The sequence below is a fragment of the Bubalus kerabau genome, chromosome 6 (genome assembly GCF_029407905.1).
Source record: "Bubalus kerabau isolate K-KA32 ecotype Philippines breed swamp buffalo chromosome 6, PCC_UOA_SB_1v2, whole genome shotgun sequence".
Taxonomy (NCBI): Eukaryota; Metazoa; Chordata; class Mammalia; order Artiodactyla; family Bovidae; genus Bubalus; species Bubalus kerabau.
The window spans coordinates 103,504,060-103,530,884 of NC_073629.1; the positions used below are offsets into that span (position 1 = coordinate 103,504,060).

At 37.4% G+C, this 26,825-nt stretch overlaps 1 long non-coding RNA gene across 1 annotated transcript; it reads left to right on the forward strand.

Moving 5' to 3' along the window:
• Nucleotides 1-13,337: 13,337 nt before the first annotated feature.
• Nucleotides 13,338-16,888, forward strand: LOC129656527 (uncharacterized). Its single transcript, XR_008716361.1, has 3 exons — nucleotides 13,338-13,382; nucleotides 16,061-16,106; nucleotides 16,752-16,888. It is a non-coding gene; the product is annotated as an uncharacterized LOC129656527 (long non-coding RNA).
• The last annotated feature ends 9,937 nt before the right edge of the window (nucleotides 16,889-26,825 follow it).

A 26,825-nucleotide genomic window follows, 5' to 3' on the forward strand; every position in this document is an offset into this window, starting at 1 on the left:
TGGAGACAGTGCTGAACATGACAGATGGGTGGACATGTCTGCAATTTCCTGAGCTCAGCAAGCAACATCATGATCCTTGCTTTAGCTCCTGCTGCTCCATCTCCTTGGCCTGGAAGGCTCTTTTCCCTGTTGTCTGTCTGGGGAACAATCACCTAATGTTTATAATGAGCTCACATGTAATCTTCTTTCAAAAACCTTTCCAGACTGTATAGCCCCTAGTCCAATTTTTCTTCCTGCCATGCTCAACCTCAACTCTGTAGTTCTAGAATATTAAACTTATTTTATAGAACTAAGTTACTTGAGAACAAGAAATGTGTCTGGCCATCTCTGAATTACCAGTACCTCACACAGTATGTACAGATGCAGGCTTTTGGTAAATGTTTGCTGGCTGACTGGATGTCCAACCAGATGGCACTGTGATTTTCTTCTGCTTACACCGTTATATAAACCTTTACATCATGCTGAAATGCAAACAGATTTCATCGTACCTGGCTGAGTTGGAGAAGAACCTCTGTTACTTGTCACTGTGATTCATGCCTGGGTCCCTTTTTCTATCAAGAGTCTAACAACTTCCTGAGGTCTTCAGTTCAGGTCAGTTCAGTCGCTCAGTCGTGTCTGACTCTTTGTGACCCCATGGACTGCAGCACGCCAGGCTTCCCTGTTCATCACCAACTCCCAGAGCTTGCTCAAACTCATGTCCTTCGAGTTGGTGATGCCATCCAATCATCTCATTCTCTGCCATCCCCTTCTCCTCCTGCCTTCAATCTTTCCCAGCATCAGGGTCTTTTCCAATGAGTCAGCTCTTCACATCAGGTGGCCAAAGGATTGGAGTTTCAGCTTCAGCATTAGCCCTTCCAATGAATACTCAGGGTTGATTTCCTTTAGTATTGACTGGTTTGATCTCCTTGCAGTCCAAGGGACTCTCAAGAGTCTTCTCCAACACCACAGTTCAAAAGCATCAATTCTTCAGCACTCAGCTTCTTTTACAGTCCAGCTCTCACATCCATATGTGACTACTGGAAAAACCAGAGCTTTGACTAGATGGACCTTTGTTGGCAAAGTAATGTCCTTGTTTTTTAATGTGCTGTCTAGGTTGATCATAGCTTTTCTTCCAAGGAGCAAGTGTCTTTTAATTTCATGGCTGCAGTTACCATATGCAGTGATTTTGGAGCTCAAAAAAATTAATCTGTCACTGTTTCCATTGTTTCCTCATCTATTTGCTATGATGTTATAGGACCGGATGCTATAATCTTAGTTTTCTGAATGTTGAGTTTTAAGCGAGCTTTTTCACTCTCTCCTTTCACTTTCATCAAGAGACTCTTTAGTTCCTCTTCACTTTCTGCCATAAGGGTGGTATCATCTGTGTATCTGATGTTATTGATATTTCTCCCAGCAATCTTGATTCTGGCTTGTGCTTCATCCAACCTGGCATTTAGCATGATGTACTCTGAATATAAGTTAAATCAGCAAGGTGACAATATACAGCCTTGACTTACTCCTTTCCCAATTTGGAACCAGTCTGTTTTTGTTAGGATTTTTATTGGTGTCTGAAGAGGATTGATAAAATTACGATGAAGGCAAAACACAGATAATAGTAAGATAACCAGAGTCTGCTCATGGCTAAAAACATCATCATAGAAAAGGACTCCTGCAAAGAACTGAACTTACTTTTAAGCTGAATATTGTTTGGCCATCATCTTGAATTCACTAGGTTCACCAGGTAAGCCTTCTGGGAATCCACAATCCTGGCAATTCTGAACTGTACCAGGTGTGTCCCGGCAGTAGAGAAATCATTTCTCCAGGATAAGATCTGTGAATCAGCAGGTCTGATTGGGATTGGCTGGAGTGTTGGTGACAACCAGAGTCCAAGGGACTAAAAGAAGGGGCAGTAGGGGGAGTAGGGGCACAGATAAAGGAGTAACAGGAAAGGGGAGCAAGATGAACAGGGTGGTAAGCAGTTGATATGGAAGAGACAGGGAAAGAGCTGGGCGTGGATGTCATTAAGGTGGGGTGGCAGGAAGGGGTGACGCTAGTCAGAGGAGGGAGATGGGTAGGCCTGAAGTGTGAAGGGGGTGGATGGGGCTGCGGAGTAGGCTGAGGGCTAAAAGACTGAGGAGACAGGGAGGAAGGAGCTTTGGGTAATGAGAGCAAGAAGGAACAGAAAGAGGAGGTGGAAGCTGGGCGTGAGATGGGGAAACTGGAGGTAGCTTTCTTGTCATTGTTTCAATGGCATATTTCTAGTTACTCATCTTGTGAAAATAAACTGGCAGAAGCTCACACCTGCTCTAGAACCTATCTGATACACTACCACTGGCACTACCTATACACTATACACTACCTATACACTATACACTATACACTACCTATACACTACCTATCTGGCACCACCCCATGTTGGAATGCCCATTATGAAGCGTACATACTCCTCCCTTTGGAGCCAATAAGAAGAGTCCACCAACCAGAGCAATGGTCTCAGTTTCTAGGTTGAAGAGTGGTTATAGGAAATGGCAAAGAGGATAAATGGAGTTATAATAGTGCCCCTATTTCTTGGGATAACATACAGTTTGGCCTCTTAGTAGGCAGAGATTGATCCAAGGGCTAGGATAGACTTGAGAGTTGGGAGAATGGATCTAAAGCAGAAATGATCAAAGTGGAGGAGAAGTCAATGCCCCCATGTATTTAACTTACTACATTTTACAAAGCCTTCTCACATCATTTATATCACTCCATGAAGATGAGGTAATCAGAGTAGGTGACAAAGCAGGTATAAACTAGAGTATGGGTCAAACGTCAGGAGGTAGGGGGCATGCAGGAGGGAGCACGGAATGACACAAAATACTGACAGTTAGCATGACCCCTTCCCATGTTTCAGGACAGAATCTTGTAGGGGTGCTTTCAAGCAGAACTTTACAATACAGCTTGCCTCTTGGTCCTTGTGGTTCCTTGGTGTTTTGCCTGACCCTCATATGGAATCAGAGACACAGGGTCAAAGCTGACAGGATGACTGCCCAATCCTGAGTGCCTAATGACTAGGTTTGGACTTTCCTGTTCACTACCCAAGGCACCTAACTCCATGTCAGGTGATTTAGGAGGCTACTGCAACTCCCATTTTCATCTGTCTGATTTAGCAGTTCTCTCTGCTTAGCAGTCCTGGTTTCTCTGATCACCGTCCAGATCATAATTCCATTTGGTCACCTATTCTCTTTTATAACATTGTATTCTGATTGTTCTCTCTGACCCAGTATCCTTGCCTCCCAAGTTTCACACAACTTTTCATTGTCCTCTCTGGAAATCTAGCTACAGGACTGGGAAACTTCCCTATTTCCTCCACTGTTTCTTCATTGTTTGCATCTGCCAGCTTTAACTGTCACCTGGATCTCCCTTGAGGACATTGTTTCCCTTGTATATCTCTTAGGTAGAGACGGCTCATTCTCTCAGACTCTTAAGATGCTTCAGGGTGGGAATGAGGTGTATTCTCCTTGTTCCTTTTGACTCCTTCTAAACCATTATTCCTCTCTTCCAATTAGAACATCCCTTGCTCTTTAGAAGCTGGTGCTACCCACCAGCATTTCCCTGGTACTTTCACCTTCAGATCTCCTGGATACTCTTTTTCTATGAAAACTTTGTACTTGTTGTAAAGTCAGTTTTGAGTCCATCGTCCTTAAGGACTCTAGTGTCTGTGTAGATGACCCCACTCAAAGCTCTGGCCTCTCTTTTCTTTGATTTCTTTGTCATTAAAGATCATAACCAACACTCTACTTTCAGCCACCCATGGTCATACCTGATCTTTTCCGTTACTCAAGAATTATCTGGGGATTCTCCTGTGGTCCAGTGGTTAAGAATCCACCGTCCAATGCAGGAGACATGAGTTTGATTCCTGATCATGGAACTGAGATCCCACATGCTGCAGGACAACTAAGCCTGTGTGCTGCAACTACTGAGGAGGTGTGCCTCCAAATGCAGAGGCCGCGTGCTCTGGAGCCTGGCTGCCACCACAAGAGAGAAGCCTGCACACCTCCTCAACAAAGGTCCTCTGTGTTGCAACTAAGACCCTACACAGCCAAAAATAAATAAATATTTTTTTAAAAAAGTAATAACTTATCCCACTTTTGCAATCACTTGTTCGGACATTGTATTCTCTGACCACTGCTTCCTGCTCTGACATTGTAATCATTCCATTTTTCCCACTTCCCTGGGGCCAGTGATTCACTGACTTTTACTTTGTTTTAATCTGTGAACTCTGATTTCCCTGATTTTATTTCTCTCCTTACCCACTTCAGAATCTATGATTCAAAATGTCAGTGACTTTCTTGCCCTAGTTCTAAACTCTCCTGCCAGAATATCTTTTTATTGCATTTTCTTGAGTGGGGTACCCCTACCTGAGTGATTCCAACTATTTGACTTTCTTGTGTTGCTGAATGCTACTGGAAAAAAATTTTATACAACCTGGAATATTGGTACTAAATTAATAGTCTGACTTCAACTGTATGCTAAATAACATCCACAAAAACCAATACCCATGAGAATGTTCATGTTGAGAATGTTTACTTATTAGAGTAAACAAATGGAAAACAGCATATATAAGTATAAATAAGGATTTAAATAAATTATACCACAGTCACACCATGGGGTATGAAAAGGAAATATCCAGAGGCAAAAAATAAAGAGATGTAAATACTTTAGGTGTTAGTATGGCAGTCTAAAATAGAATGGGTGGTGGAATAGTGAATTTTGAGAAGTACTAGGGCCTTGGTAACACCTATCTGGGTGGAACTAAAAAATCTATTTACATCACAGGGAAATGATAAGGTGTCTGACTGGCATCTTAGTATTAAAAAGTTTCTCTTGAGATATTAAAATCCCATGTCTACCTCTTGCACTGGTTTTGAGTCCAGAATTTAAACTACATTATGTAGAAACTTATAGCCAATAATTACATTAGTGGCAGGTCAACATTACCTCCAAGGTATTAGGAAGCTGCAAAGCTTTTCACTCTGTGGGAACACTACAGGCTGCTGTAGTGTGGTCTGTAACTCAGGCCGCAAGTTCTCCCAATAGGAAAATTCCTCTGAAGATGAGTTCACAATCCAAAATTACAAGACACATGAGTAAGCAATTCATGTGAGCGATAGTCAGCAGATACAACAAGGAGAATATTTATACATACTTCACAAGAAACTTGTAATTAAAGTCATAAAATAAGGACTTGAAATTCTAAAAAATGAATAAGATACTAAAGAGCAGATGACAGAAAAAAAATCAAGAATGAATGATACAGCCATTGATACAAAAGACTCAATGGATAGGATGAACTTTAGATAGCACGCCACTCTCTAATGCCAGAATGAAAGCTATGGTCATTGAAACAATAATAAGAAAATCTCAGTGAATAGGATAAATTTGACACTGACGTTAGATATCACTGAAGAGCAAAAGAGAGGATAAATGTGAGGGGATGTGTACATTCTGCCTGTTTGTATAATGCTTTGAAACTTGACTTGGTACTTTGGTCTCTGCCCTTGTGAATATTAGACTCTGAGGGAGAGGCAGACAGAATAAAAGAGTTAGGCAAATAAATATAAACCCCAATTGTCAGAAGTACTAAACTGGAAAGATGCTTGGTGCTACAAGGGCATTAATAGGTACATTTAGTCTAGTTGGGTCTGGGAAGGTTTCCTTGTGGAAGTGAAGTGTGAGATCCTAAATTAGGAGTTAACCGGGTCAGGAAGATCCCCTGGAGGGAGTCATGGAAACCCACTCCAGTATTCTTGCCTGGAGAATCCAGTGGACAGAGGAGCCTGGTGGGCTACAGTCTATGGAGTCACAAAGAATCGGACACAACTGAAGTGACTTAGTACGTAGAGGAAATTAATGGGAGGAGGGACTAATATAACAAGTTCCTGCAGTCAGAAGGAGCATGGCATGTACAAGGAACAGAAAGGTCAGTTGGGCAGAAAGCAAAGAGAAGCATGTGGAGAATTAACCGAGTCAAATCACAGGCTTTGAAGGCCACCTTAGAGCTTTGTTCTTTATTTTAAAAACACTGGAAAGTTAATAAAGTATTTAAAACTGAGGATGGTGTTCTAAAACATTTTTAATGGATCATTCTAGCTTCAGTGTGGAGAACAGATTATCAGGTGAATATATGAAGGTATAGACTTCTTTTTTAAAAATACTTATTTATTTGACTGCACCAGGTCTCAGTTTTGGCGCTCAGGCTCTTTAGTTGCAGCACGTGGGATTTTTAGTTGTGGCGTATGGTTAATGATAGTGCAATAAAGAAAGGATGATATTTTGGGTGATGGTGAAAATGATAATGAGAATACTAATGAGGTGATGAAGTTAGATGATGATGTAACGTGTGATGAAAATAGCAGGGCAGTGGTGGTGGTGAAAGTTAAGGTACCTTGGGTGTGTGAGTAACTAAGGTGTGCACTTGGGAAAAAGTTAGGTAAAAGTTTCAAAAAGTTTCTTGAGGTGCCTCTGAGGGACATGGAATCATTTCTGCTTTTTCTGCTTAGCTGCAGCTGTTGGCCCAGAGGTTTAATAAGCTGAAGTTCTTAATGATGATTCTCCCATATTCTTAAGCACTGAATTTAACAAGCCTCCCAGGGCTTGTTACCTCAGAGCAACTCAGCTGTGGATTAATTGGGCCACAGCCAGGAAGTTGCACTCCTGGGGCAGAGGGACCCAGGAGTGGCTCCCAGTAACTGGGGAATAGACTTAAAGACATAGCAGGAGGGGGGAAAGAGGAAGAGTGATCAATGCATTATTTTTAGCTTAATTGGGATTAGAAAAGCGTAGTTTTCTATAATTGACAGTTCTTGCATCCTCCTGGGAAGTGTCAAGCTAATGCAGAGCTTCTGGGGAATTCTCAGTAGCTCAAAGTCTGGGGCCTTTGATTTTCCTTGGGAAGCCACAAGATGAACCTAAGGCGGCCCCCTAAATTCAGGTAGCATATCCTTGCTGAGAAGCTTTCACCACCTTGAGATAACCTTGCCACGCTATTCAGTTACTGAAGACCAGAGCTATCAGAAGCCTGAAAGGTGGCAGTGATAGCCTGGTTACATGAGAAACCATTGCAGTGTTTTTTAATAGCTGCTATTTGTAATTTCTTTTATTTTGTCTCTAATTATACAAGTTAACATTAATAAACTCATTGTAAACATTCAAACAATACAGATAAGTAAAAGTCCCCTTTGATCTTTACTTCAATATTAGTCTCCACATCAGAGGTTAAGTCTGCTTCCAGATTTTAAGAAAATTTGCTTTAGCATTGTATACACATATATGAACATATAGAAATATAATTTTGTTTTTTTTTTTTAATTCTGTTTTTTTTTAGGTGAGGAAACCTACTGATATCATAACATAATAATGATACAAATGACATACTGCTTTTACTGCTGGGTTAAAAGATGCATGGGTGCTGTCACTTCAGTCGTGCCCAACTTTTTGCAACCCTATGGACTGTAGCCCATCAGGCTCCTCTTGTCCATGGGATTCTCCAGGCAAGAATAATGGGGTGGGTTGCCATGCCCTCATCCAGGGGATCTTCCCCACCCAGGGATCAAACTTACATCTCTTACATCTCCTGCACTGGCAGGCAGATTCTTTACCACTAGCGCCACCTGGGAAGCCCAGATCAAAAGATATACATACTTAAATTTTTTTCAGCTTTACTGAAGTATAATCGACTTGTAAATTTTTCAGACATTTAAAGCATATACCATAGTGATTGGATAAATGTATACATTATGAAGGGATTCCTCCATCTACTAACTCATGTATTTATCTACGTTGTATGTGTGTGTGACAACATTTAAGTTGTACTCTCTTAGCAAATTTCAATTATATAATACTGTGCTAGCAACTATAGTCATCATTAAAAAAACAGTCATGATTTCTATTAGATCTTCAGACTTTATTCATCTTACAGCTGAAAGTTTGTATTTCCAAACTCTCCCTATTTTCCCCTTCCCATAGCTCCTGCAACAGGTTTTCTACTCTCATTTCTGTGAGTTTAATATTTTAAAAGTGAAATATATATGATACTATCCAGGATTTGTCTTATTTCACTTAACATGATGCCCAAAGGTCCATCTGTAGTATTGCAAATGGCAAGATTGCCTTCTTTCTCATGGAGGAATAATACATGTCCCTATGTATCTATCCACCTATCTATATCACACCATCTTTGCCATTTAGGTTGTTTCCATATCTTGGCTATTGAGAATAATGCTTCAGTGAGTATGGAAGTGCAGATATCTTTTTGACATCCTCCTTTTATTTCCTTTGGATATATACCCAGAAGTATGATTGCTGGATCATACTTATGATCTTATGATGTGATCATACTTATGATATTATCATACAGTAGTATGATATCATACTTATGATATATCATACATATCATAAGTATGATGGATCATACTTATGATATTATCATACAGTAGCTCTTTCTAAAAAAATGTTGAGAACTCTCTGTACAGTCTTCCATAGTGGCCATACCAAGTTACATTCCTGCCAACAGTGCACCAGGGATCCCTTTTATCCACATCCTTGTCAACACTTGTTGTCACATGTCTATTTGATGATAATCACTCTAACAGGTGTGAGGGGGTACCTCATTATAGTTTTGATTTGCATTTTCCTGATGATTAGTAGTGCTGAATCAATATACAAGTAACTGTTGGGCATTTGTATGTTTTCTTTGGAAGAATGTCTATTCATTTCCTCTACCCATTTTTAAATCAGATTCGTTTTTACCCCTTTTTTGCTATTGAGCTGTATGATTTCTTTATGTATTTTGAAAATACTTCCTTATCAGATGAAGTGAAAGTGTTAGTCGCTCAGTCGTATCTGACTCTTTGCGACCCGCATGACTGTGACCCGACAGTAACCTGCCAGGATCCTCTGTCCATGAGATTTTCCAGGCAAGGATACTGGAGTGGGTTGCCGTTTCCTTCTCCAGGGAATCTTCCCAGGGATAGAACCCAGGCAGATTCTTTACTGCCTGAGCCACAGGCCTGCAATTCCTTATCAGATATGTGATTTGCAAATATTTTCTCCCATTATGAAGGTACCTTTACATTTTGCTGATGGTTTCCTTTGCAGTGGAGATTTTTAGTTTGACATAGTCCCACTTTTAAATTTTTTTGCTTGTGCTTTAGGTCATATCCAAAAAAATCCTTGCCAAGACCCATGTCAAGGAACTTTTTTTCTTTCCTTCTAGGATTTCTATGGTTTCAGGTCTTACATTTAAGTCTTTAATCCATTTTGAGTTCATTTTTGTGAGTGGTATAAGATAGGAGTCTAATTTTCTCTTATATGTGAATATCCAATTTTTTTTTTTTGATTGAGCGGCTTTAAAAAAATTTTTTTTTTAACTTTACAATATTGTATTGGTTTTGCCATATATCAACATGAATCAGCCATGGGTGTACATGTGTTCCCCATCCTGAACCCCCCTTCCTCCTCCCTGCCCATACCATCCCTCTGGGTTGTCCCAGTGCACCAGCACCAAGCATTCTGTATCTTGCATCGAACCTGGACTGGTGACTCGTTTCATATATGATATTATACGTGTTTCAATGCCATTCTCCCAAATCACCCACTCTCTCCCTCTCCCACAGAGTCCAAAAGACTGTTCTATACATCAGTGTCTCTTTTGCTGTCTCATATAGAGGGTTATTGTTACCATCTTTCTAAATTCCATATATATGTGTTAGTATACTGTATTGGTGTTTTTCTTTCTGGCTTACTTCACTCTTGAATATCCAATTTTCCTAGCATCTTTTATTGAAGAGATTGTTTTTGAGGATGGTCATTGAGTGTTTTTGGCTCCTTTGTCAAGTATTAGATAACTGTATGTACATGGGTTTATTTCTGGGCTCTAAATGCCTTTCCATTGGTCTTTGTGTCTGCTTTTAAGCCAGTAACATGCTGTTTCAGTTACCATAGTTCTTTTTTTCTTTTTAATATATAGCTTAAAATCCCTGGAGGAGGGCATGGCAACCACTTCAACATTCTTGCCTGGTTAATCCCAAGGACAGAGGAACCTGGTGGGCTGCAGTCCATAGGGTCACAGAGTCAGACATGACTGAGATGACTTAGCATGTGCACATAGCTTAAAATCAGGAAGTGTGATGATCCATTCTTTGTCTTCAGGATTACTTTGGGTATTTGGGATGTTTTGTGATTCCATACAATTATAAGATTGTTTTTCTACTTCTGTAAAAATGCCATTGGAATCTTTATAGAGATTGCATTAAATCTATAGATAGCTTTTGGTAGTATCGATGTTTTAACAATATTAATTTTTCCAGTCCATGAATACAGGATATTTTACATTTATTTGTGTCTTTTTCAACTTCTGTCATCAATGTCTTGTAGTTTTCAGAGTTCACTTCTTCGATTAGATTTATTCCTAAGTATTTTTTGTTTTTTTCTTTGATGCTGTTGTAAACAGAATCATTTCTTTTTCAGAATATTAGTTGTTAGTGTAAAGAAATGCTACTTTTTTTTTTTTTGGTCTGTTAATTTTGTATTCTGCACTTTACCTAATTCCCTGATTAGATCTAACAGCTTTTTGATGGACTCTTTAGGATTTCTCTATATAAAATTATGTCATCCACAAACAGATGTAGTTTTACTTCTTTCTTTCTGATTTCAATGTCTTTTACTTCTTTTTCTCACCTGATTGCTCTGGCTAGGAATTCCAGTATTATGTTTAATAGGAGTGGTGAGAGAGGGCACCCTTGTCTTGTTTACCAATTACTAAAAACTTTTTTTTTTGGCCAACTTCATGAGTGAATTGACATCTTGTTTAATTTGAATGTCACTAATTACTAATGAGATGGACATTTAAAAATTATTGACTATGTTATTTTTATTTTTTATAAATTACTTATCATATAATTGGTACACTTTTTAAAATTAGTTTTGTTTTTAAATGTATATATTCTGAGAATATATTCTTTATGCATTGTGTATATTGTATATACTCTTACATGTTATGCATATATATCTCTTTTCTGTATTAAATATGTTATAAGTATGTGTGTTAGTCGCTCAGTCATGTCCAGCTCTTTGCAACCCCATGAACTGTAGCCTGACAAGCTCTTCTGTCCATAGAATTCTCCAGGTAAGAATACTAGAGTGGGTTGCCAATTCCCTTCTCCAGGGGATCTTCCTGACCCAGGGATTGAACCCAGATCTCCTGCATTGCAGGCAGATTCTTTACTGTCTGAACCACCAGGGAAACCCATGTTATAATTATTTTATCCCATTTTATTCATTTTTTCTTTTGAGGTTTTTGGTATTTTTTTGTTGTCAAATCAGTCTTTTTCCTTATGGCTGTGTATGAGATCTTAGGAATTAATCTACATCTTAAAACTATAAAAAATATTTTACAATTTTCTTATATACTTTTAGTTCTTTAATTTATCAAGAATTATTTTTTTGTTGTGGGATGGGAAAGAGATCTAATATTTTCTCCAGGTTGAGAGCTAATTGTACAAAATAATGTTTATTGAATAGTATATTCTTTACCCAAGTGGTCTGAAATTCCAGCATTACTATATTCTAATGAATCCAAGGAATTATGACTTTAATTTGAACTCTACTCTTATTGATCAATTAGTATGTTTTCCTGTCTTTCCTAGCAGGACAAGTTTTCTTTTGTCATTTTCTCTTTTTGCTATTTTTACATATTTTATGTTCCACAGGAACTTGAGAATCAGCTGATTTCCATAAATACATTTTTGGGACTTAGTCTGGGTTTTGAGTTAATAAATTGCAGAAGTGACATATTTACAATATTGAAGTTTCCCATTCATATATATTCTGCATTTATTTATTAGTGAAACTATATAGCTTTCTTATACATATCTTAAATAAATTTCTTAAATTTAAATTCTTAATATCTTAAATAAATTTTTAAAAAACTATAATTTTATAGCAATTATAAATATTATTTTCCTTTACATTGGTAATAATTGGAAGGTATTTTATCTTTATTTTCTTTGTTCATCTTATATGTGGTCTAATTTCTTGAATCTAAAAACGTAGGACAAGCATTAGTATATTTTTAAATTTGGAATCATTTTGCATTCAATAGGTAAACCCTACTTGGTTATGATACATTATTATTTTAATATACTGCTACATTTCAGTTAATATTTGTTTAAGTTTATTTATATCTATTTGTAAGGGAAAGATTGGCCTTTAACTTTCACATTTTGTATGATCCTTCTTTCTTTGCCTATTGCAGTAACAGTCTTGTAATCTAGGAAGCAGCCATCTTTTCCTACACTCAGAGACAGTTTGTGTTAACATGGGAAGAATCTGTTCTGTAAAAGGATTAGTAGCACTCATTTACAAAACATCTGCACCCCAAAAGTTTTTAGAAAGTATATATACTTGATTAACATACTAACTTGCTTTCTTGGTCTATTCAGAGATCTTACTTCTTCTTGAGAGATTTCATCAGTTAAATTGTTCTAAAAAACTACTCATTGAATCTATATTTTAAAATTTATCGGTTTGAAATTTTATACAGTACTTAATTCTACTGAATTAGTTCTAACAGATTTTGGGGTGAAGTCTTTAGTTTTATAGATACAGATATAGATTATACCTGCACTATATACATATAATCTGCAAACAGATACAATTTTTACTTTTTCTTTCCTGATTTTCTTGTCCTTTATTTCCTTATTTCTTTTTCTTGCCTAATTGTTCAGGCTAAAACTTCTAGTACTCTGTTGAATAGGAGTTGTGAGAGTAGGCACACTTGTCCTGATCTTAGAGGAGAAATCTCTCAGCTTCTTACCATTGAGTATATTAGCTGTGGGCTTATCCTGTATGGCCTTTGTTATATTGAGGTATATTCTATCTATACCTACTTTATTGAGAATTTTTATCATGAAAGATGTTGAATTTTGTCAAAAGCTTTTTATACATCTATTGAAATGATCATATGATTTTTACCCTTCATTCTGTTAATGTGATATATCACATTTATTAATTTGTGTATATTGAACTATTCTTACATCCTGGAATAAATCTCACTTGGTTATGGTATATGATCCTTACAATATGCTGTTAAATTTGATTTGCTAGTATTTTTGCATCAATGTTCATCATCTGTAATCTTTTCTTGTGGCATCGTTATCTGGTTTTGGCAAGGTATTACAGACCTCATAAAATAAGTTTAGAAGTGTTTCCTACTCTTCTGTTTTTGTTTTTTAAAGAGATTGTGAAGGGTTGGTGTTAATCCTTCTTTGATATTTGGTATTATTCACCCAAGAGGCCATCTGGTCCTGGGATTTTCTGTGTTTGGAAATGTTTGATACTGATTCAACACACTCTTCTTATTGGTCTGTTTGGATTTCCTATTTCTTCATGATTAATTCTTGGCAGGTTATGTGTTGTTAGGAATTTATCCATTTCTTTTAGGTTATCTAGTTTCTTGATGTATAACTGCTTATAGTAGTTTCTTATAATCCTTTGTATATTTGTTCTACTAGTTGAAATGTCTTCTCATTCATTTATCATTTTGTCTTCTCTCTTTTTTCTTAGTTAATTTAGCTACAGTTTGGTCATGTCTGTCTATCTTTAAAAACAGCCATTAGTTCTGTTAATCTTTCCTATTGTTTTTCTGATATGTGTTTCATTTATTTCTGCTCTAATCTTTTTTATTTCCCTCCTTCTGTTCCACTTTGGGCTTACTTTGTTCCTTAGAGTATAAATTTAAGTTGTTTATTTCAGGTTGTTTTCTTTATGTAGGCATTTGTTACTGCTATAAACTTTCTTTTTAGAACTGCGTTCTCTGTAGCCTGTAAGTTTTGGTATGTTGTGTTTCCATTTCACTTGTTTCAACATATTTAAAAAATTTTTCCATTTGATTTCTTCTTCAGTCCATTGGTTGTTCAGAAATATGTTGTTTAATTTTCACATATTTGTGAATTTTCCAGATTTTCACTTGTTATAAATCTCTAGTTTCATATCACTGTGATTGGAAAGGTATTTGGTATCATTTCAATCTTATTAATTTTGTTAAGACTTACTTTGTGACCTAATATATGATCTATCCTAGAAAATGGTTCATGTGTGCTTGAGAAGAATGTGTATTCTGTTGCTGTTGAATTGAGTGTTCTCTTAATATCTGTTAGGTTCATTTGGCAAAAAGTGTTAAAATGTAGTTCTAGTCAAATATCTCCTTACTAATTAGAGTCTGGATGTTCTAGCCATTGTTGAAAATGAGGTATTGAAGTCTCTTATTATTATTATATTGCTATCTATTTCTGACTTTGGATCTCTCAATATTTCCTTTATATATTTAGATGCTCTGATGTTGAGTGAATATATATTTATAATTGTTATATCTTTTTTCTTTTTTTAAATTGAAGGATAGTTGATTTACAATGTTGTGTTAGTTTCAGTCATACAGCAAAATGATTCCGATGTATCATGTGGTAACTCTAGTTTTAGTTTTTTAAGGAACACCCATATTACTCTCCATGGTCACTGCACCAATTTACATTCCCACCAATAGAGTACCAAGGTTCTTTTTTCTCCACACCCTCTCCAGTGTTTATTATTTGTAGGCTTTTTGATAATGGACATTCTGAGCAGTCTGAGGAGATACCTCCTTGTAGTTTTGATTTGCATTTCTCTAATACTTAGTGATATTGAGCATTTTTACATGTGCTTGTTGGTGCTCTGTATGTCTTCTTTGGAGGAACATCTGTTTAGATCTTCCCCCCATTTTTTGATTTGGTGGTTTCTTTTTTTATATTGAGCTGTATGAGCTCTTCATATATTTTGGAAATTAACCCCTTGTCAGTCACAGTGTATGCAGATATTTTCTTCCATTCTGTAGATTATCTTTTTGTTTTATTTATAGTATCCTTTACTGTGCAAATGCTTTTAAGTTTAATTGGGTCCCATTTGTTTATTTTTGCTTTTATTTCTATTATTTTAGGAAATAGATCCAAAAAGATATTGCTATGATTTATGTAAAAAAGTGTTATATGTTTTCCTCAAGGAGTCTTATAGTATCCAGTCTTACATTTAGGTCTTTAATCCATTTGGAGCTTATTTTTGTATATAGTGTTAAAGAATGTTGCAGTTTCATTTTTTAACAAGTAGCTGTCCAGTTTTTCCAGCACCACTTATTGAAGAGACTGTCTTTTCTCCATTGTATATTCTTGCCTCCTTTGTCATAGATTAGTTCACCATAGGTGTGTGGGTTTATTTCTGGGCCTTCTATCCTGTTCCATTGATCTATATTTCTATTTGTTTGTCAGTTCCATACTGTTGTGTTTACTGTAGCTTTGCAGTATAGTCTGAAGTTAAGGATCCTAATTCCTTCAGCTCTGTTTTCCTTTATCAGGAGTGCTTTGGCTAGTCAGGGTCTTTTGTGTTTCTGTAAAAATTGTAAAATTTTTTTTCTAGCTCTGTAAAAAATACCATTGGTAATTTGATAGTAATTGCATCGAATCTGTAGGTTGCCTTGAGTAGTATAGTCATTTTGACAATATTGATTCTTCTAATCCAATAATATGGTATAGCTTTCCATCTGTTTGTGTCATCTTTGATTTTTTCAACAGTCTTATGGTTTTCAGAGTACAGGTTTTTTGTCATCTGGATAGGTTTATTCCTAGGCATTTTGTTCTTTTTGATGTGATGGTAAATGGGATTGTTTCCTTAATTTCCATTTCTGATCTTTTGTTGTTAGTGTATGGAAATGCAAGAGATTTCTATGTATTAATTTTGTATCCTGCAAGTTTAGTGAATTCATTGGAGTTCTACTAGTTTTCTGATAGTATCTTGTGTATGTATGTTTTAGAACCATTTTAATATAATTATACATATCTGCCAAATCCAGGCAGCAACATTTATACATATATAACTTTTCCAGTTAACATCTGCAAGTCAAAAATTCATCAAGGTCAGAGAACTGACCAATGTTTATTTACTGCTGTGCTTGCCAACAGTAAATTACAGATGAATTAGTGTCCTGTGTTTCTTTTCTCTCACTCTCCATGCCCAGAGAAAGTTTGTTGTGAAGTTTCAGTGCAGTTCACCTCCAGACAAAGGTAATCTTTTTAGATAAGAACTCAATTACTCTGAATTTACTTATAATTATAGCCTATTTAATCACAGAAGAACCCCTGCAGAATTGGAGTTCAAGGTTGCATACAATAACAGGAGATCACAGTTTTGAAGTCTAGTACAGATTAAAAAACCACAGATATACCATTTATATAAGATGATTCTTTCTTAAATTACATGTTGACTCCTTAAGAACTTTGTGTTTTACATAAAGTCATGCATCTAGAACAATCAGTTGCACAATTCCAGTCCTAGAAAGTTTTTCAGTATCAATTACAATTTGGTCATGAAATGGGAGTGAGTTTAAGACACTGTTCCTTCCTAAGATTCAACCAAGTGTTGGCTAAAACATCGGAACACCTCTGCTAAAGAAAACTATGTCCTTCCCTCCTTTCCCTCACAATTTAGTTTTACTTGTTTATTTTTGGTGATATTTGGTTGCACTCTGGTAATGTCTTTAGGATAAGAGATGGGAATACCAGAGCACCTGATCTGCCTCTTGAGAAATTTGTATGCAGGTCAGGAAGCAACAGTTAGAACTGGATATGGAACAACAGACTGGTTCCAAATAGAAAAAGGAGTACGTCAAGGCTGTATATTGTCACCCTGTTTATTTAACTTCTATGCAGAGTACATCATGAGAAACGCTGGACTAGAATAAACACAAGCTGGAATCAAGATTGCTGGGAGAAATATCAATAACCTCAGATATGCAGATGACACCACCCTTATGGCAGAAAGTGAAGAGGAACTCAAAAGCCTCTTGATGAAAGTGAAAGTGGGAGAGTGAAAAAGTTGGCTTAAAGCTCAACATTCAGAAAACGAAGATCATGGCATCCAGTCCCATCACTTCATGGGAAATAGATGGGGAAACAGGGGAAACAGTGTCAGATTTTTTTGGGGGGAGCTCCAAAATCACTGCAGATGGTGACTGCAGCCATGAAATTAAGACGCTTACTCCTTGGAAGGAAAGTTATGACCAACCTAGATAGCATATTCAAAAGCAGAGACATTACTTTGCCAACAAAGGTCTGTCTAGTCAAGGCTATGGTTTTTCCTGTGGTCATGTATGGATGTGAGAGTTGGACTGTGAAGAAGGCTGAGCGCCGAAGAATTGATGCTTTTGAACTGTGGTGTTGGAGAAGACTCTTGAGAGTCCCTTGGACTGCAAGGAGATCCAACCAGTCCATTCTGAAGGAGATCAGTCCTGGGATTTCTTTGGAAGGAATGATGCTAAAGCTGAAACTCCAGAACTTTGGCCACCTCATGTGAAGAGTTGCCTCAATGGAAAAGACTCTGATGCTGGGAGGGATTGGGGGCAGGAGGAGAAGGGGACGACAGAGGATGAGATGGCTGGATGGCATCACTGACTCGATGGACGTGAGTCTGGGTGAACTCCGGGAGTTGGTGATGGACAGGGAGGCTTGGCGTGCTGCGATTCATGGGGTCGCAAAGAGTCGGACACGATTTAGCGACTCATCTGATCTGATCTGATCTGATGTAGAATATTATGTCATCTGCAAACAGTGACAGTTTTACTTCTTTTCCAGTTTGAATGCCAGCTTTTCACTGTTAGGCATGATGTTAGCTATAGCTTTGTCATATATGACCTTTATTATGTTGAGGTATATTCCCTCTATACCTGCTTTCTGGGAAGTTTTATCATAAGTGGGTATTGACTTTTATCAAAAATTTTTTCTGCATCTATTGAGAAGATTCTTCAATTTGCTAATGTGGTGTATCACACAGATTTATTTGCAGATATTAAAAAATCCCTGCATCCATGGGGTGACTCCCACTTGATCATGCTGTATGATCCTTTTAATGTACTTTTGGATTTTATTTGCTAGCATTTTGTTGAGGATTTTCACATCTATGTTTGTCAGTGATATTAGCCTGTAATTTTCTCTTTTTTGTGTATGTGACATCTTTCTGGTTTTGGTATCTGGGGATTGTGGTCTCATAGAATGAGTTCAGAAGTGTTCCTTCCTCTGCAGTTTTTAGCAATGATTTCAGAAAGTTATGCATTAACTCTTCTGTAAATGTTTGGATTCCCTGAAAGTTATAATTGATAACTTATAGCCATCTAGTCTACTGAAACCTAATTCTAAGAGTATACAAAAACTTTGCTCTTGTTTGTCTTCATTCCCTCCTGTATATTTGTTTTCCTATTGTCATACAGATTGCATCTTTATATGTTGTGTACCCATTAACACAGATTTATAATTATTATTTTATGCAGTTGTCTTCTAAATTACATGAGAAAAATTACTAACAAAAGTATATATAGTCTCTTTTATATTTACTTCTATAATTATCTCTACCAGTACTCTTTATTATTTCATGATGATTTCAGCCTTAAAGTCTCCCTTAATATTTCATATAGTGCTTGCTAGCGACAGATTCTTTCAGTTCTTATTTTTTTGTGAATGACTCAATTTATTTTTCATTTTTGGATGATACTTTTACTGGACACAGTGGGGCTCCTGGGCACGAAGATTTTCTGTCTCCCCCATTGTTTTGGTTACTGGAAATAGCCTTTGTTCAGCCTCTATGACATTTCCTGAGTTCCAACTTGGAACTTCCAACTTGGAAATTTCCAAGGTGGAATTTTCTTGAATTCCAATGGGCAGATCAAGCAGTTGCTATTTAGGAAAGGGAAGGGATGCAAGACCAGGAAGAAACAGTCAAGAGAAACAATAGTGCAGCCTTGGAGCAAAGTCCTTTTTCTCCATCAAGGGACACACACAAACGTATCTTTAAGTTGTTTTGCAGATACTGAAACACCCTCCAGGAGGGAGAAGTTAATGATCAACAGTGGTATGCTGCCTACAAGCTTGTCGACCACAGACCAGGTGGAACCTGAATGTTGCTGATGCTTGATTCCTACTTACCTCAAAAGAATGTCCGTGAGCCAATCACTTCCTCTTTGGACCGTTACTATAAAACCTTTCACAATCCTCTCTAAGTTGAGATAAATGTACTTTCAAGTCAGGAGCCCACTATATCCCCCTTTGCCTGGCAAAATAATAAAGCTATCCTTTTATACTTCATCCAAAGTTCTGTTTTCCAGATATGATTCAGTACTGGTGTACAAAAAACTGAGCTTTGGCATCATAAAAAAACAGAAAAAGGAAGACTTTTAGGGAGTGGTAAGGACTCAGACTGGAGGGGTCAGGGAGCTGGCTAATCAGTCTTGAGTACTAGATGTTGGAGTTTGAAGTTGATGTTCACACCTTGGGGCACAGAGAGCTCATTAGGAAGGCACTGGGTTTTCCTCATAGGAATTAAGGCCCCCAGGAGGAGAGCTTCGAAGGAAATATCCTCAGACTCCTGACCCATCCCTCATACAGAGCCCAACAGCAGGTAAAGAATGGCAGGGGTGCAGCAGGGGGGCCCAAGGTTTGGGGCATCCCGTGTTCTGCCTGCCCGAGTTTTCTCTACTGTCCACAAATCTTCACACCTGCATGTCCTTTCCTGTCTGTGCTTCTTGCTCTATCCTTTGCTTCTCTGTACATCTCTTCTTCCCTCTCTGACTTGCTTTTTTGTTTTCTTCTCTCTGTCCAACTGCCCTTTCACTCTCCGTCTTTATCTGAGTTGCACAACTCCCTCAAGGCATCTGGCTTCCTGCTGCCAATAGCAACAAAGAGGAGGAGGAGGAAGTGTTGTTGGGGAGACTGAAGAAATTAGGATTTTTAGGATATGGGAAAGAAGGAAGGGAGCTGCAAGGAGATCTCAGGGGAGTCAGGGATTTGGGGACCACCTTGACATTGGATGTTTCTCTAAGGATCTCTTATTGAGGAGTGGGAAGCAAGACAGGCACCTACCACAAGATACCTGCAGTCCACTGATGCTCTCTGTCATACTCAGCAGGGATTGGGGACTGAATGGGCTTTTGGAACCTGCTTATCTATCCCCTATCCCCACTCCCCTTGTTTCTTCTCCTCTAAGTACCCCATGCTCTTTACCGCACATATTCTGCACCATACTTGAAGAGACTTGAAGAGAACGGAGGTCACAGTGAGTGAAAAATTGCTTCTAGCAAATGCTGTAGGAATAGGGGGTGAAAGTCACAAGTGAGAAGTTACTGCAGTGCTGCAGGAAGTAGGCATTAGGAACAAAGTTGTATAACAAAGAGAACAGAGAAGATGGGAAAGTTCTTAACTCTTCCATGTGGAATGAACGGCAAGAGTCTTCCTGTCCCACATTTCTCTAAGTCTGGGTTGATCCCAGAGCATCCCAGACATTCAGTCAGCTAGGTTCAGCCTGAACTGCTCAACCCACAATAGGGAGCTCATTGCTTTTCAGGACAATTCTTCTGTCTATGGACGATTCTGAGAGCCAGAACATTTTCTCTAGTCCAATTGAAACTTGTTATCCTGGTAAAATTCACACATAATTCTAAAACTGGGGCTATGCAGAGCAATCTTATTAACCTTTCCTAACACATCCCTTTGGATACTTCTGTAGACAGCATCCTCCCTTGCTTAAATTTTTGCAGAGAAGATATTAGCACTTGCTTAGATTTATTTTTTCACCATTGCCATATATCTTCCTACATGTAGCAACTTGTCCACACACCCCACTAGGGCAGGGGTCATGGGAGTAAATTCTACATTCCCACATGTTTTTGCTCCACGGGAGAGGATAGATGTCAATCACTTCTTGTCTTACCAACACAACATTTGGGATGGAGTGCAAAACTAGCATCCTTGATTTAATAACTTAATAAATATTATTTAAGTTCCTACCATGTGCCAGGCATAATGATTGCCACAGGAGTCATGGTAGTGAGCAAAGTCTTTGCTTTAACAGTCTATTTGGAGGCAACATACAACAATCAGATAAATAATAGATACATTTTTTTAGAGAAGTGAGATACAATGAAGAAAAGTGAAGCAGGCTAAAGAGACCGTGAAGGATAGTTGTACTTTACAGAGGATGGTGGAGAAAGAGCTCTGTGGTGAAGTGACAATTGGACAGAAAAGCAAAGGAGGTGAAAGAGCTTACCCTGAAAATATCTGGTAAAAGAGCATGTAAGTACTGGATACTGTGGCAAAAGAAATCTGAGTTGACTGGAGATTATGATTTCATATCAAATTCACTCTGTCATTAGAGATGTCTTTGACAAGTTAGTCCAACTACTTAGCTCATGTTATAAATGAAGGAAAAGATTTTAAAATTCACACTGAGACCAGATGGCTGATCTTGATCTAAACCACTGCAAAGAACTAAACCTCGTACTAGATGACCCAGTTCACAAATGACGACATTGGAACAAGTGGATCCTCACCTGAAATAACTTTATATGTAAAGATTAAGAACAGCATTGCAAGCAGACATCCCTAAGTTTAAATCCTAGGTATCCACAAGCTGTGTGATCTTAGTTAAGTTACTTAGCTTCTCTGAGCCTTAATTTTTATGTTAGTTAAACTGGAATAATGCTGTGTGTCTCAGTATTATTGTAGGAATTATATAAGGTAAAATAGAGCACCTGGTATGTACTCAACACATGACAGTTTCAATAAATGATAACAGCTATTATTAAAAAAAAAGAATTTAGGTGAAAACCAAGTTGGCAGAATAGAAGTTACAATGTTGTTTTGGTGAACTGAGCAAAGGAGACAGTAATAGGAGATGAGATCCAAGAGCTAGATCATATAGTGTAAATTAGGAGTCCAGTTTTGGATATGAGTTTCAGGTGCCCATTAAACATTCAAGGCAGAGTTCAGGTAGTCAGTCAGCTGGATATGTGGAGTTCAGGGAAGGGTCTGGGCAAAGTGATAAAACTATTAAGATGTATTTAAGACACAGACTGGTCGGTTTCAGACCGTTTTTCTTGTTGGGTGAGATGGGTTTGTATCCCGATTCTGTGACTAATTCTGATAGATCATACCCTGGATATGAGGTATGTTAAAAAGGAAAAAATCCTTGATATTATCCAATAGAACTGACACAGACATGCTTCAGAATTTCTGCTACATGTTGACCTTTCAAATATTCTGTGTCCACATAAATTTTTTTTAAATATAAATTTATTTATTTTAATTGGAGGCTAATTACTTTACAATATTGTATTGGTTTTGCCATACATGAACATGAATCTACCACGGGTGTACACGTGTTCCCCAACCTGAACTCCCCTCCCACCTCCCTCCCCGTGCCATCCCTCTGGGTCATCCCAGTGCACCAGCCCCAAGCATCCTGTATCATGTATCAAACATGGACTGGCGATTCGTTTCATATATGATATTATACATGTTTCAATGCCATTCTCCCAAATGATTCCACCCTCTCCCTCTCCCACAGAGTCCAAAAGACTGTTCTATACATCTGTGTCTCTTTTGCTGTCTCACATACAGGGTTATCATTACCATCTTTCTAAATTCCATATATATATGCATTAATATACTGTATTGGTGTTTTTCTTTCTGGCTTACTTCACTCTGTATAATAGGCTCCAGTTTCATCCACCTCATTAGAACTGATTCAAATGTATTCTTTTTAATGGCTGAGTAATACTCCATTGTGTATATGTACCACAGCTTTCTGATCCATTCGTCTGCTGATGGACATCTAGGTTGCTTCCATGTCCTGGCTATTATAAACAGTGCTGCGATGAACATTGGGGTACACGTGTCTCTTTCAATTCTGGTTTCCTCGGTGTGTATGCCCAGTAGTGGGATTGCTGGGTCATATGGCAGTTCTATTTCGAGTTTTTTAAGGAATCTCCACACTGTTCTCCATAGTGGCTGTACTAGTTTGCATTCCCACCAACAGTGTAAGAGGGTTCCCTTATCTCCACACTCTCTCCAGCATTTATTACTTGTAGACTTTTGGATCGCAGCCATTCTGACTGGTGTGAAATGGTACCTCATTGTGATTTTGATTTGCATTTCTCTGATAATGAGTGATGTTAAGCATCTTTTCATGTGTTTGTTAGCCATCTGTATGTCTTCTTTGGAGAAATGTCTATTTAGTTCTTTGGCCCATTTTTTGATTGGGTCGTTTATTTTTCTGGAATTGAGTTGCAGGAGTTGCTTGTATATTTTTGAGATTAATTTTTTGTCAGTTGCTTCATTTGCTATTATTTTCTCCCATTCTGAAAGCTGTCTTTTCACCTTGCTTATAGTTTCCTTTGTTGTGCAGAAGCTTTAAATTTTAATTGGGTCCCATTTGTTTATTTTTGCTTTTATTTCCAATATTCTGGGAGGTGGGTCATAGAGGATCCTGCTGTGATGTATGTCAGAGAGTGTTTTGCCTATGTTCTCCTCTAGGAGTTTTATAGTTTCTGGTCTTACGTTTAGATCTTTAATCCATTTTGAGTTTATTTTTGTGTACAGTGTTAGAAAGTGTTCTAGTTTAATTCTTCTACAAGTGGTTGACCAGTTTTCCCAGCACCACTTGTTAAAGAGATTGTCTTTTCGCCATTGTATATTCTTGCCTCCTTTGTCATATACAATGGAGATTGTCTTTTCTCCATTGTATATTCTTTGCCTCCTTTGACACTCCTAAGGTGTCCATAGGTGCGTGAATTTATCTCTGGGCTTTCTATTTTGTTCCATTGATCTATATTTTTGTCTTTGTGCCAGTACCATACTGTCTTGATGACTGTGGCTTTGTAGTAGAGCCTGAAGTCAGGCAGGTTGATTCCTCCAGTTCCATTCTTCTTTCTCAAGATCGCTTTGGCTATTCGAGGTTTTTTGTATTTCCATACAAATTGTGAAATTATTTGTTCTAGCTCTGTGAAAAATACTGTTGGTAGCTTGATAGGGGTTGCATTGAATCTATAGATTGCTTTGGGTAATATACTCATTTTCACTATATTGATTCTTCCGATCCATGAACATGGTATATTTCTCCATCTATTAGTGTCCTCTTTGATTTCTTTCACCAGTGTTTTATAGTTTTCTATATATAGGTCTTTAGTTTCTTAAGGTAGATATATTCCTAAGTATTTTATTCTTTTTGTTGCAATGGTGAATGGAATTGTTTCCTGAATTTCTCTATTTTCTCATTATTAGTGTATAGGAATGCAAGGGATTTCTGTGTGTTGATTTTATATCCTGCAACTTTACTATAGTCATTGATTAGTTCTAGTAATTTTCTGGTGGAGTCTTTAGGGTTTTCTATGTAGAGGATCATGTCATCTGCAAATAGTGAGTTTTACTTCTTTTCCAATTTGGATTCCTTTTATTTCTTTTTCTGCTCTGATTGCTGTGGCCAAAACCTCCAAAACTATGTTGAATAGTAGTGGTGAAAGTGGGCACCCTTGTCTTGTTCCTGACTTAGGGGAAATGCTTTCAGTTTTTTACCATTGAGGATAATGTTTGCTGTGGGTTTGTCATATATAGCTTTTATTATGTTGAGGTATGTTCCTTCTGTTCCTGCTTTCTGGAGAGTTTTTTTTTTTTAAATCATAAATGGATGTTGAATTTTGTCAAAGGCTTTCTCTGCATCTATTGAGATAATCATATGGCTTTTATTTTTCAATTTGTTAATGTGGTGTATTACATTGATTGATTTGCGGATATTGAAGAATCCTTGCATCCCTGGGATAAAGCCCACTTGGTCATGGTGTATGATCTTTTTAATGTGTTGTTGGATTCTGATTGCTAGAATTTTGTTAAGGATTTTTGCATCTATGTTCATCAGTGATATTGGCCTGTAGTTTTCTTTTTTTGTGGCATCTTTGTCAGGTGTTGGTATTAGGGTGATGGTGGCCTCGTAGAATGAATTTGGAAGTTTACCTTCTTCTGCAATTTTCTGGAAGAGTTTGAGTAGGATAGGTGTTAGCTCCTCTGTAAATTTTTGGTAAAATTCAGCTGTGAAGCCGTCTGGACCTGGACTTTTGTTTGCTGGAAGATTTCTGATTACAGTTTCAATTTCCATGCTTGTGATGGGTTTGTTAAGATTTTTCTATTTCTTCCTGGTTCAGTTTTGGAAAGTTGTATTTTTCTAAGAATTTGTCCATTTCTTCTAAGTTGTCCATTTTATTGGCATATAATTGCTGATAGTAGTCTCTTGTGATCCTTTGTATTTCTGTGTTGTCTGTTGTGATCTCTCCATTTTCATTTCTAATTTTATTGATTTGATTTTTCTCCCTTTGTTTCTTGATGAGTCTGGCTAATGGTTTGTCAATTTTATTTATCCTCTCAAAGAACCAGCTTTTGGCTTTGTTGATTTTTGCTATGGTCTCTTTTGTTTCTTTTGCATTTATTTCTGCCCTAATTTTTAAGATTTCTTTCCTTCTACTAACCCTGGGGTTCTTCATTTCTTCCTTTTCTAGTTGCTTTAGGTGTAGAGTTAGGTTATTTATTTGACTTTTTTCTTGTTTCTTCAGGTATAATTGTATTGCTATGAACTTTCCCCTTAGTACTGCTTTTACAGTGTCCCACAGGTTTTGGGTTGTTGTGTTTTCATTTTCATTCATTTATATGCATATTTTGATTTCTTTTTTGATTTCTTCTGTGATTTGTTGGTTATTCAGCAGCGTGTTGTTCAGCCTCCATATGTTGTAATTTTAAATAGTTTTTCTCCTGTAATTGAGATCTAATCTTACTGCATTGTGGTCAGAAAAGATGCTTGGAATGATTTCAATTTTTTTTTAATTTACCAAGGCTAGATTTATGGCCCAGGATGTGATCTATCCTGGAAAAGTTTCCATGTGGGCTTGAGAAAAAGGTGAAATTCATTGTTTTGGGATGAAATGTCCTATAGATATCAATTAGGTCTAACTGGTCTATTGTCTCATTTAAAGTTTGTGTTCCTTGTTAATTTTCTGTTTAGTTCATCTATCCATAGGTGTGAGTGGGGTATTAAAGTCTCCTACCATTATTGTGTTATTGTTAATTTCTCCTTTCATACTTATTAGCATTTGTCTTACATATTGTGGTGCTCCTATGTTGGGTACATATATATATAATTGTTATATCTTCTTCTTGGATTGATCCTTTGATCATTATGTAGTGACCATCTTTGTCTCTTTTCACAGCCTTTGTTTTAAAGTCTATTTTATCTGATATGAATATTGCTACTCCTGCTTTCTTTTGGTCTCTATTTGCATGGAATATCTTTTTCCAGTCCTTCACTTTCAGTCTGTATGTGTCCCCTGTTTTGAGGTGGGTCTCTTGTAGACAACATATATAGGGGTCTTGTTTTTGTATCCATTCAGCCAGTCTTTGTCTTTTGGTTGGGGCATTCAACCCATTTACATTTAAGGTAATTATTGATAAGTATGATCCCATTGCCATTCACTTTATTGTTTTGGGTTCGAGTTTATACACCCTTTTTGTGTTTCCTGTCTAGAGAAGATCCTTTAGCATTTGTTGGAGAGCTGGTTTGGTGGTGCAGAATTCTCTCAGCTCTTGCTTATCTGTAAATTTTGATTTCTCCTTCTTATCTGAATGAGATCCTTGCTGGGTACAGTAATCTGGGCTGTAGGTTATTTTCTTTCATTGCTTTAAGTATGTCCTGCCATTCCCTCCTGGCCTGAAGAGTTTCTATTGAAAGATCAGCTGTTATCCTTATGGGAATCCCCTTGTGTGTTATTTGCTGTTCTCCCATTGCTGCTTTTAATATTTGTTCTTTGAGTTTGATCTTTGTTAATTTGATTAATATGTGTCTTGTGGTGTTTTGCCTTGGGTTTATCCTGTTTGGGGCTCTCTGGGTTTCTTGGACTTGGGTGATTATTTCCTTCACCA